At 43.5% G+C, this 13163-nt stretch overlaps 4 non-coding genes across 4 annotated transcripts; all 4 read right to left on the bottom strand.

Moving 5' to 3' along the window:
• Positions 1-510: 510 nt before the first annotated feature.
• On the bottom strand, positions 511-582 carry trnae-uuc (transfer RNA glutamic acid (anticodon UUC)). The gene has a single exon. It is a non-coding gene; the product is annotated as a tRNA-Glu (tRNA).
• A 1184-nt stretch (positions 583-1766) lies between these two features.
• On the bottom strand, positions 1767-1838 carry trnae-cuc (transfer RNA glutamic acid (anticodon CUC)). Its single transcript has one exon. It is a non-coding gene; the product is annotated as a tRNA-Glu (tRNA).
• Positions 1839-2551: 713 nt separating this feature from the next.
• Positions 2552-2623, bottom strand: trnae-uuc (transfer RNA glutamic acid (anticodon UUC)). Its single transcript has one exon. It is a non-coding gene; the product is annotated as a tRNA-Glu (tRNA).
• A 1173-nt stretch (positions 2624-3796) lies between these two features.
• On the bottom strand, positions 3797-3868 carry trnae-cuc (transfer RNA glutamic acid (anticodon CUC)). Its single transcript has one exon. It is a non-coding gene; the product is annotated as a tRNA-Glu (tRNA).
• Between the last annotated feature and the right edge of the window lie 9295 nt (positions 3869-13163).

Consider the following 13163-nt stretch of genomic DNA (forward strand, 5'->3'; position numbering starts at 1 on the left):
AACTTCCAATTTCCAAAACCCACCAACTTGATCACTGTGGCTCCTGTGAAACTTACAACGCAACATCCGGCAGACATTCATCAGTAAATAGGAATAACTCATTTCAATTGTTAAAAACATTTTTTGTCGCAATTAAGTTTTGATCAAAATTTGAAGTTGCCAGTTTATGTTGATCTTTTTCTGAAGTGAAACTATCACGTTTGCTGAACATAAACAAACTCCTCTGTTTCAGACAGGGCACGAACATTAAAACGTACTCATCTGTAATTATGAGGCAAAGCTTCCTCGTTCCGATTTGTTGTTAAACATTAACACAACACGTCATCTCACAGCCTTGTGACATTTACACTTTTACAAGTTTGGAATGTGTTTCTCTCTTCCCCGGCTTCACAGTGGGTGAGAGAGGGACAAGCAGCAGGATTTTACCCAAACTCTCCATTCACCCGCTCTTTTCTGTGAAACTGCGATTCAGTTTCATTGAACATTCTGCTGGACAACAATAATTGATCATTCCCTGACCGGGAATCGAACCCGGGCTGCGGCGGTGAAAACGCCGAATCCTAACCACTAGACCACCAGGGAAACTAACGACAAAAAATGTAATCTGGGTTGACAGTATATCACTCACCTTTTATTTTGATTTCCGAGTTTTCATTGGAAGTATACAAAATTACATGTTTAAAATGAACACAAGTGACATCTTCAGCCAATCACAACACCGATTGTTGTTCGCTGTAACATGAAATCGACAGTGAGGTGAAATAGTCCCAAAAGCTGCTCATGTGTAACTTCCAATTTCCTAAACCCACCAACCTTATCACTGTGGCCCCTGTGAAACTGACAACTCGTCATCCGGCGGACATTCATTCGTCATTTCAAATAACTCATTTTAATTTTTGAAAACATAGTTATTTTCGCAATTAAGTTTTGATCAAAATTAGAATAGTTTCCAATTTTTGATGATCTTTTTCTGAACTGAAACTATCACACGTTTGCGGAACAAACACAAACTCTCCTGTTTCACACTGGGCAGGAATATTAAAAAGTACTCATCTGTAACTATGAGGAAAGCTTCCTGGTTCCGATATGTTGTTAAACGTTAACACAACACGTCAAGTCACAGCCCTGTGACATTTACACTTCCACAAGTTTTGAATGAGATTATTTCTTGCCTGGCTCTACAGTGGGTGAGAGAGGGACAAGCAGCAGGATTTTACCCGAACGCGGGGACTGCAGCTTCAATCAGCGGGTCACTGCCCATCCCGGGGACACTCCAACCAGGAGCAAAGCTCCCAATACACCGAGCACAGGCTCAGAAACATGCAGGTAGATTATACCCCGCTCACTTAACCTCCGAGCAGCATTTACACAATTCCTCAGTCAGTGGAACATCCTTTGAGCTTCTTTAGGTGTATTCAGATCCTGTGACCTCAATGGACTGAATAATTTGAGTTCGAAGTTTTCTTGTCATCACGTTGGAGATTTGCACCCAGATCGGGGAGATATTTCTGTCTGTGAGAGCAATAACATCTGGCCCAATACCACGCAGATTTGCGCTTGCGTCAACATCTCTCTCACTTGCACTGCAGCCAATCACTGACCGTTTCTTCCTGCCTCTGTATTTGTTCTCGACCTGATGCACTTGTGACTTTTTCAGCTCTGATGTGAAACGACAAATATCACTTTTCTGATTCTGGCAGAGCTCTTTCCTGTGAAACTGCGATTCAGCTTCGTTGAACGGTTTGGTGGACAACAATAAAGCATCATTCCCTGACCGGGAATTGAACCCGGGCCGCGGCGGTGAGAGCGCCAAATCCTAACCACTAGACCACCAGGGAAACTGACAAACAGGGTTTTAACCCGTCTGACAGTATATCATTCGCCTTTCATTCTCATTTCCCAGTTTTAATTAGAAATATACAAAATTACATGTTTAGAATGAACAGAAGTGACATCTTAAGCTAATCACAACAGCAATTGTTGTTCGCTGGACCACGAAATCGACAGTGAGGTGAAATAGCCCAGCAAGCTGCTCATGTGGAACTTCCAATTTCCAAAACCCACCAACTTGATCACTGTGGCTCCTGTGAAAAGTACAACGCAACATCCGGCAGACATTCATCAGTAAATAGGAATAACTCATTTCAATTGTTAAAAACATTTTTTGTCGCAATTAAGTTTTGATCAAAATTTGAAGTTGCCAGTTTATGTTGATCTTTTTCTGAAGTGAAACTATCACGTTTGCTGAACATAAACAAACTCCTCTGTTTCAGACAGGGCACGAACATTAAAACGTACTCATCTGTAATTATGAGGCAAAGCTTCCTCGTTCCGATTTGTTGTTAAACATTAACACAACACGTCATCTCACAGCCTTGTGACATTTACACTTTTACAAGTTTGGAATGTGTTTCTCTCTTCCCCGGCTTCACAGTGGGTGAGAGAGGGACAAGCAGCAGGATTTTACCCAAACTCTCCATTCACCCGCTCTTTTCTGTGAAACTGCGATTCAGTTTCATTGAACATTCTGCTGGACAACAATAATTGATCATTCCCTGACCGGGAATCGAACCCGGGCTGCGGCGGTGAAAACGCCGAATCCTAACCACTAGACCACCAGGGAAACTAACGACAAAAAATGTAATCTGGGTTGACAGTATATCACTCACCTTTTATTTTGATTTCCGAGTTTTCATTGGAAGTATACAAAATTACATGTTTAAAATGAACACAAGTGACATCTTCAGCCAATCACAACACCGATTGTTGTTCGCTGTAACATGAAATCGACAGTGAGGTGAAATAGTCCCAAAAGCTGCTCATGTGTAACTTCCAATTTCCTAAACCCACCAACCTTATCACTGTGGCCCCTGTGAAACTGACAACTCGTCATCCGGCGGACATTCATTCGTCATTTCAAATAACTCATTTTAATTTTTGAAAACATAGTTATTTTCGCAATTAAGTTTTGATCAAAATTAGAATAGTTTCCAATTTTTGATGATCTTTTTCTGAACTGAAACTATCACACGTTTGCGGAACAAACACAAACTCTCCTGTTTCACACTGGGCAGGAATATTAAAAAGTACTCATCTGTAACTATGAGGAAAGCTTCCTGGTTCCGATATGTTGTTAAACGTTAACACAACACGTCAAGTCACAGCCCTGTGACATTTACACTTCCACAAGTTTTGAATGAGATTATTTCTTGCCTGGCTCTACAGTGGGTGAGAGAGGGACAAGCAGCAGGATTTTACCCGAACGCGGGGACTGCAGCTTCAATCAGCGGGTCACTGCCCATCCCGGGGACACTCCAACCAGGAGCAAAGCTCCCAATACACCGAGCACAGGCTCAGAAACATGCAGGTAGATTATACCCCGCTCACTTAACCTCCGAGCAGCATTTACACAATTCCTCAGTCAGTGGAACATCCTTTGAGCTTCTTTAGGTGTATTCAGATCCTGTGACCTCAATGGACTGAATAATTTGAGTTCGAAGTTTTCTTGTCATCACGTTGGAGATTTGCACCCAGATCGGGGAGATATTTCTGTCTGTGAGAGCAATAACATCTGGCCCAATACCACGCAGATTTGCGCTTGCGTCAACATCTCTCTCACTTGCACTGCAGCCAATCACTGACCGTTTCTTCCTGCCTCTGTATTTGTTCTCGACCTGATGCACTTGTGACTTTTTCAGCTCTGATGTGAAACGACAAATATCACTTTTCTGATTCTGTCCTGTGAAACTGCGATTCAGCTTCGTTGAACGGTTTGGTGGACAACAATAAAGCATCATTCCCTGACCGGGAATTGAACCCGGGCCGCGGCGGTGAGAGCGCCAAATCCTAACCACTAGACCACCAGGGAAACTGACAAACAGGGTTTTAACCCGTCTGACAGTATATCATTCGCCTTTCATTCTCATTTCCCAGTTTTAATTAGAAATATACAAAATTACATGTTTAGAATGAACAGAAGTGACATCTTAAGCTAATCACAACAGCAATTGTTGTTCGCTGGACCACGAAATCGACAGTGAGGTGAAATAGCCCAGCAAGCTGCTCATGTGGAACTTCCAATTTCCAAAACCCACCAACTTGATCACTGTGGCTCCTGTGAAAAGTACAACGCAACATCCGGCAGACATTCATCAGTAAATAGGAATAACTCATTTCAATTGTTAAAAACATTTTTTGTCGCAATTAAGTTTTGATCAAAATTTGAAGTTTCCAGTTTATGGTGATCTTTTTCTGAAGTGAAACTATCACGTTTGCGGAACATAAACAAACTCCCCTGTTTCAGACAGGCCACGAACATTAAAACTTACTCATCTGTAATTATGAGGCAAAGCTTCCTCGTTTCGATTTGTTATTAAACATTAACACAACACGTCATCTCACAGCCTTGTGACATTTACACTTTTGGAATGTGTTTCTCTCTTCCCCGGCTCCACAGTGGGTGAGAGAGGGACAAGCAGCAAGATTTTACCCTAATTCTCCATTCACCCGCTGCCAGCAGAACGCGGGGACTGCAGCTTCAATCAGCGGCTAACTGCCCATCACGGGGACACTGTAACCAGGAGCAAAGCTCCCAATACACCGAGCACAGGCTCAGAAACGTGCAGGTAGATTATACCCCGCTCACTTAACCTCCGAGCAGCATTTACACAATCCCTCAGTGAGGGGCACTTTCTTTGAGCTTCTTCTGTTGTATTCAGCTCCTGTGACCTCAATGGACTGAATAATTTGAGTTCGAAGTTTTCTTGTCATCACGCCCGAGATTCGGACCCTGATCGGGCGTGGGGGGGCGGGGGTGGATTATTGTGCCTGTGTGAGCATCAAAATCTGGCCCAATACCACTCAAAATTTCGCTTGCTTCATAATCTCTCTCACTTTGCAGCCAATCACTGTCCGTTTCTTCCTGCCTCTGTATTTGTTCTCCACCTGCTGCACTTGTGACTTTTTCAGCTCTGATGTGAAACGACAAATGACATTGAACTGATTCTGGCACAGCTCTTTCCTGTGAAACTGCGATTCAGCTTCATTGAACATTCTGCTGGACAACAATAATTCATCATTGCCTGATCGGGAATCGAACCGGGGCCGCGGCGGTGAAAGCGCCGAATCCTAACCACTAGACCACCAGGGAAATTGACAAACAAAGTTTTAATCCGTCTGACAGTATAGCATTCGTCTTTCATTCTTATTTCCCAGTTTTAATTAGAAATATACAAAATTACATATTTAGAATGAACAGAAGTGACATCTTTAGCTAATCACAACAGCAATTGTTGTTCGCTGGAACATGAAATCGACAGTGAGGTGAAATAGCCCAACAAGCTGCTCATGTGTAACTTCCAATTTCCAAAACCCACCAACTTGATCACTGTGGCTCCTGTGAAACTTACAACGCAACATCCGGCAGACATTCATCAGTAAATAGGAATAACTCATTTCAATTGTTAAAAACATTTTTTGTCGCAATTAAGTTTTGATCAAAATTAGAATAGTTTCCAATTTTTGTTGATCTTTTTCTGAACTGAAACTATCACACGTTTGCGGAACAAACACAAACTCCCCTGTTTCAGACAGGGCAGGAACATTAAAACTTACTCATCTGTAATTATGAGGCAAAGCTTCCTCGTTCCGATTTGTTGTTAAACATTAACACAACACGTCATCTCACAGCCTTGTGACATTTACACTTTTGGAATGTGTTTCTCTCTTCCCCGGCTCCACAGTGGGTGAGAGAGGGACAAGCAGCAGGATTTTACCCTAATTCTCCATTCACCCGCTGCCAGCAGAACGCGGGGACTGCAGCTTCAATCAGCGGCTAACTACCCATCCCGGGGACACTGTAACCAGGAGCAAAGCTCCCAATACACCGAGCACAGGCTCAGAAACATGCAGGTAGATTATACCCCGCTCACTTCACCTCCGAGCAGCATTTACACAATCCTTCAGTGAGTATCATTTCCTTTGAGCTTCTTCTGTTGTATTCAGCTCCTGTAACCTCAATGGGCTGAATAATTTGTGTTCGAAGTTTTCTTGTTATCACGCCCGAGATTCGGACCCTGATAGGGGGGGGGGGATTATTGTGTCTGTGTGAGCATCAAAATCCGGCCCAATACCACTCACATTTTCGCTTGCTTCATAATCTCTCTCACTTTGCAGCCAATCACTAACCGTTTCTTCCTGCCTCTGTATTTGTTCTCGATCTGATGCACTTGTGACTTTTTCAGCTCTGATGTGAAACGACAAATGTCACTGAACTGATTCTGGCAGAGCTCCTTTCTGTGAAACTGCGATTCAGCTTCATTGAACATTTTGCTGGACAACAATAATTCATCATTCCCTGACCGGGAATCGAACCCGCGGCGATAAAAGCGCCGAATCCAAACCACTAGACCACCAGAGAAACTGACACGGAAAATTTTAACCCGGGTTTACAGTATATCATTCACCTTTTGTTTTGGTTTCCGAGTTTTCATTAGAAGTATACAAAATTACATGTTTAAAATGAACACAAGTGACATCTTCAGCCAATCACAACACCGATTGTTGTTCGCTGTAACATGGAATCGACAGTGAGGTGAAATAGTCCCAAAAGCTGCTCATGTGTAACTTCCAATTTCCTAAACCCACCAACCTTATCACTGTGGCTGCTGTGAAACTTATCCGGCGGACATTCATTAGTAATTCCAAATAACTCATTTCAATTTTTCAAAACATTGACAGTTAATCCTTTCCGCAATTAAGTTTTGATCAATATTAGAATTTTTGTTGATCTTTTTCTGACGTGAAACTCACGTTTGCTTAACATACACAAACTCCCCTGTTTCATCCTGGGCATAAGCAAGAAACTTACTCATCTGTAACTATGAGGCAAAGCTTCCACGTTCGGATTTGTTGTTAAACATTAACACACGTCATCTCACAGCCTTGTGACATTTATACTTCCACAAGTTTTGAATGAGATTCTTTCTTCCCCGGCTCCACAGTGGGTGAGAGAGGGACATAGTGGCAGCGTTGAAGATGTTGATGTAAAAAACATTTTGGTCATATCGAAGGAGGAGGTTCACTGGCGGGAGAGGTAATGATGACCCTCCCTCCTGAGCAGTCCCTGTCCTTGTCCTGAAGGAGGAGGTTCACTGGAGGGAGAGGTAATGATGCCCCTCCCTGCTGAGCAGTCCCTGTCCTTGCCCCACCCGCAGAGAGGCCAGCAGTGCGGGTTGTGGAAACACCATTTTCTCTGGTACCGGCTGCATCAGGTCTTCATGAAATGAAGCAAAAGCTTCGTCAGCACCTTTCTTGTCTGTTACTGGACCGACAGCATCAACGTTCTCAAAGGCAGGTGTGCAGGCGGCACTGCAGACTTTGTGTACCTTCTCAAAACTGTTGACATGTATTTTAGACGGCTACAGAACTCCTGGATAGTATATTTGGGAGTGGGGGGGGGGGTGGGGGGGGGGGGGGGAGAGATCTAGTGTAACAGGTTAAGAGATGGCACATGCTACTGTATGACGTGGATGCTGATTTATCAACATGTGTTAGACTCTCAAGGGAGTGTTGGAATTGTGCCGAGGAGTAACATGCCTACTCTGTAACTTGTTTAGATGTAGAACTAATAAACAAGTGTTAAACAGACACCGGAGTAAGTCTATAGTCTGCGAACCAAGTCCCAAGTCGGGAGTCCAATCTAAAAGGACACATCTCAGAATAGGGATGTTTGGTTTGTGTTTCCTGTCTGCAAAAACCTATCTGCTCATCGCCTGGGAAAGGAGATTACAAAGGACATCGCCGTAAGGAAAGGGCAGAAATCCAGAACTGGCAATTCTAGTCATCAGAGAACATCCTTTTCCCTCTCAAACCAGAAATCACTGTTCCCCCGCACACACCCTATTGATTGTAACCCTAATGCATCTCCTCCCATCACACTTGCCATGGGCACCTCACTAACAGAGAGACAGGAAGGTGCTGGAGAACAGACTGGGAAATGGGGCTCTACCAATCAGGGCTCGAGGATGTGTGTGGGGGGGCGTAATTGGGGCTGATGGTATCGAGCCCATAGTCTTCAGTGCCCATGTCCAAAGCAGGGCGTGGTGAATGTATTCACCTAAGTATGAACTGTCTGTATAGTGCTGTGACCTATGACCTGGAAATGATAAGACGGTCTACTTCCAGGTACTGTACTGGAACCCCGGTGGGCTCCGCCTCTGGCTCCGCCCTCCCCAGGGCGATATATAGACCGGCCACCTGTGGGTGGCACTCATTTGTACAGCAGACACTGGTAGGCGAGTTCATGGATAATAAAGCCTTATATTCACTCGTTCTCACAATCTCGCAGTGAACTGACGGTATAACACAGGGAGTCACGGGAACAGGGTACAGAGGATCCGAAGAGAAACCATTTGGATCCTGAACATTGTGAACATCCTTTACTATCATTGTCTTTGATCCTCAAGGTATTTTCTATTTTTCACCTTGTCTGTTTGATTAATAAACGATTATAAAAATATTTGATTTTTCTTGACTTTTCATGATTAGGTTGATGCACTTTAGGGAAAGAGGGCGAGAGGGGTTGACAGGCTCTTTAACAAAAAGTGAGTCCCTCTGAGGTAATTGGCAAAGGAGCCAGAGGGGGAGATGAGCTTAGTTTTGACACAGCGATGTTAGAAATGGGGTTCAGGAGTGGCATAGTGGTGCAGTGGTTAGCACTGGTGCCTCTAGCGCTGAGGACCCGGGGTCACTGTCCGTGTGGAGCTGCACATTCTCCCTGTGTCTGCATGGGTCTCACCCCCACTGCCAAAAGATGTGCAGATACATGGATTGGCCATGCTAAATTGCCGCTTAATTGGAAACTCTACATTTTAGGGCGTTAATTAGCCCTTTTTCCCCTTTTCCCAAATTCTGAAATGATTCACAGTGATAACCCTTATTGGTGACAGTGGTTAGATGCTATTCCGTATAAATAAGAGCTGACACATGCTAATGTCTGAGCAGTAATATCAAAGTGCAGCAGCATTACCATTACACTCTGGGTAGAAGCACCATCTCCAGGTAAATGCTCCCTGCTCTGCCCCAGTTGCCATGGTCCCAGTCAGTGGAATGTGTAAAACCTCAAGTAATCCATTGACAATACCACTGCACCATCCCCTCCCCTAGAACTGAGGCAAACCTACAGTTTCTGACATTCCAACAGTGACTACATCTCAAAAGTACTTAATTGGCTGTAAAAAAGCTTCAGGAGAAGCTGTGATCATGAAAGATGCTATAGAAATGTAATTTATTTTCAGAATTAGTCCCTAAACAGGGTGGCACGGTGGCACAGTGGTTAGCACTGCTGCTTCACAGCGCCGAGGACCCAGGTTCGATCCCGGGTGACTGTCCATGTGGAGTTTGCACATTCTCCCCGTGTATGCATTGGTTTCACCCCACAACCCAAGGTTGTTCAGGGTAGGTGGATTGGCCACGTTCAATTGCCCCTTTATTGTGAATTTAAAAATAAATTATAATCAAGCATTAGTCCCCAAACTGAGCCCACTCACGAAAATCATGAATAAAGACTGAGTCTTGATTTTGTGCAACAATCATGTCTTTCTCTCCATTTCAAATCTCCGGTGAAAATCCAAACACAGCGTATCGTAAATCATTCGATTTAAAACAGAACGAGTTGTTGTTATTTGGGATTCGCTGCCTGATGAAGGTGCAGGAACTTTACAGATTCTGTTGGAAAAGACACTTGCCGGGCGATGGGACTATGTAAAGAATCTGTAAAGTTCCCTTGTGAAAGTCACAGTTGAATTTACTTCCTGCACCTTTGTCAGGCAGAGAATCCCAAATAACAACAACTTGTTCTGTTTTAAATCTAATAATTTCACAATATGCTGTGCAGAGAGCACAGGAGGCCATTCTGCCCATTAGATTTAAAACAGAACGAGTTGTTGTGAGTTGGGATTCAAAATAAACTTGGAAATAAACTAGGAAAATAGGGTGGTGGAATTAATTTGATAATTAATCCAAAGAGCTAGCATGGGAACAATGGGCAGAATGGCCTCATGTGCTCGCTGAACCTCATTTACATTTGGAGAAAGTGGGAAATATTTGGAACCCACTTCCTTCAAGTCGGATAGACACAGAGATGATGGAATGTTTCCCAAAGGAAATTGGATGGGTACTTGAGGGAAATAAACCGACAAGGGTACAAGGATAGAACAGGGAAATGGTTTGATCTATAGAAATCTACAAGTTGTGAATCTTTGGAATTCTCTACCCAGAGGGCTGTGGGAGCTGTCATTGAGTGTGTTTAAAACAGAGACTGGCAGATTTCTAAATCCCAATAACACAAAGGGATATGGGGATAGAGTAGGGGAAAAGGCATTGAAGTGGATGATTAGCCATGATTGTATTGAATGAGAGGAGCCTCGACGGGCTGAATGGCTAACGGCTGCCCCTATGTTCAAATGATACACAGATAGGTAGGAAAGTAAATTGTGAAAAGACATAAGGAGGTTAAAAAGGTATATTTGAAATGAGTGGGATATCATCTGGCAAATGGGTGATCATGTGTGAAAATGTGAAATTGTTCATTTTGACAGGAAGAAAAAGAAGCTTCTCATCGAAATGGTGAGAGATTGCAGAGCCCCAAGACTCAGAGGGATCTGGGTATCCAAGAGCATGAATCACAAAAGGCGAGTATACAGGTACAGCAAGTAATTAGAAAACCTAATAGAATGTTATTGTTTATTGTGAGGGGAATTGAATACAAAAGTAGGGAGGTTATGCTTCAGTTATACAGGACATTGTTGAGACCACATCTGGAGCACTGTGTACAGTATCACTCTCATTTAAGGAATGATATAAATGTGTTGGAAGCAGTTCATAGAAGATTTACTGGACTCATACCTGGAATTGGAGGCTGGTCTTATGAGGAATGATTGGACAGGCTGGGCTTGTGTCCGATGGAGTTTAGGTGACTTGATTGAACCGTATAAGATCCTGAGGGGCCTCGACAGGGTGGATGTGGAAAGGATGTTTCCTCTTGTGGGAGAATCTAGAAATTGGAGTCACATTAAAAGTAAAAACTTGCCCATTTAAGGCAGAGGAGAACTTTTTTCTCTCAGAGGGTTGGGTGCCTTTGGAACTCTCTTCCACAAAGGGCAGTGGAAGCAGAGTCTTTGAATATTTTCAAGGCAGTGCTGGATAGATTCCTGTTCATCAAGGGGGTGAAAGGTTATCAGGAAGGGAGGTCAGCAGGAATACCACAAGAAATAGGAACAGGAGTAGACCATTCGGCCCTTCGAGCCTGCCCCACCATTCAATCATGGCTGATCCAACATTTGTCTTGTCCACTTTCCTGCCCTTTCCCTGTAACGCTTGATTCTCTCGCTGATCAAGAATCTATCTCAGCCTTAAATATAGACAAGGACTCTGTCCCCACAACTCTCAGTTCCAACGACTCATAACCCTCAGTGAAGAAATTTCTCCGTATTTCAGTCTTAATTGGCACCTCTTTATTCAGAGACTTTATTCTGGTCCACAGCTGCAGCAAGACTTCCCGACTCTTATACTCCAACCCCCTTGGAATCAGGGCCAACATTCCATTAGCCTTCCTGATTACCTGCTGCACCTGTCTGCCAGCTTTCTGTGTGTCGTGCACAAGTTCCCCCAAGTCCCTTTGTGTTGCAGCTTTCTGCAGTTTTTCTCCATTTAAATAATACTGTTCTTTTGTTCTCCCTTCCAAAATGAACTTCACATTTTCCCACATTATACTCCATTTTCCAACTTTTTCCCCACTTACTTAACCTATCAATATCTCATTGCAAACTGTGTGTATCCCCCTCACAACTTGTCTATGTGGAGTTGAGGTTACAATTAGATCAGCCGGGAACTTATTGAATGGTGCAGCAGGCTCGAGGGGCCGAGTGGTCTACTCCTGCTCCTAAGCCGTATGCTATCACGTTCGTCATAATATTTTTTTCTTTAAATTTAGAATACCCAATTCATTTTCTCCAATTCAGGGACAATTTAGTGTGGCCAATCCACCTACCCCGCACATCTTTGGTTTGTGGGGGCGAAACCCACGCAAACACAGGGAGAGTATGCAAACTCCACACAGACAGTGACCCAGAGCCGGGATTGAACCTGGGACCTCAGCGCCGTGAGGTAGCAGTGCTAACCAATGCACTACCGTGTTGCTTTGCATCCATCATAATGGATTGTAGCACTTTCCCTCCTACTGATGTCAGGCTAATGGGTCTGTGGTTCCTTGTTTCTTCTTTCTCTCCTTAAATAGTGGGATTACATTTACCACCTTCCAATCTGCATGAACCATTCCAGAAGCTATAGAATTGTAAAAGATGATCACCAATGTATCCACTATCTCCACAGCCACCTCTTTCAACACTCTGGGATGTAGAGCATCAGCTTTTGTGGATTTATTAATTTATAATCCAATAAATTCTCCAGTACTACTATTTCACTAATACTAATCTCTTTCAGTCCCTCCTGCTCACTGCTCCCTTGGTTCTCTTGTGTAACAGCAGAATCCAAAAGCTGTAATCATGTGTGAAGAATTACTGCACCACTTTCCTGTGGATTTTTGTTCCTGAAAGGAATGTGTATTTGTTGCAAATATGTAATAATTTCTTCAATGTTAGCAATTGTCTGTCTATTGTCCAACCTTTTATTATAATTTCCCAACCTACCACAGACAACCTGTCCCTCATACCTCAACAGTTTCCTTCTTTGAGCCCCGAAAAATTAAACAAAGAAACATATAATCACCAAAGCCCATCTTCATGGCAACGTGGCATGCTTTAGGAGGTTCCAAACAGAAATGGGAACTAAATATCTTTTAACTTCCAACACGTTTTCACTCTGTGACCCTTGTGTAATTGGAAACCACGTATTCGCAACAAGGCTCAAAGAGCATCAGCATACTGGAGGAAACGTTGCGAGACCAGCCATTCCAGCAGAAAGAAACCCCGACCATCCGTATTGACCAATTGACAGGATGAATAAAATGCAGTTCCGAATGTAATTGAGAGCAGAAACAATAACAGCAGAATCCAATCCCCGCAATCAATTGTGAACTTGTTGCTGACTCAGCAGGTAGGATGGATCACTCAACGCCTCCCCTAATCAGAGCAGGAGAATGGCCT

The sequence above is a fragment of the Scyliorhinus torazame genome, chromosome 5 (genome assembly GCF_047496885.1).
Source record: "Scyliorhinus torazame isolate Kashiwa2021f chromosome 5, sScyTor2.1, whole genome shotgun sequence".
Lineage (NCBI taxonomy): Eukaryota > Metazoa > Chordata > Chondrichthyes > Carcharhiniformes > Scyliorhinidae > Scyliorhinus > Scyliorhinus torazame.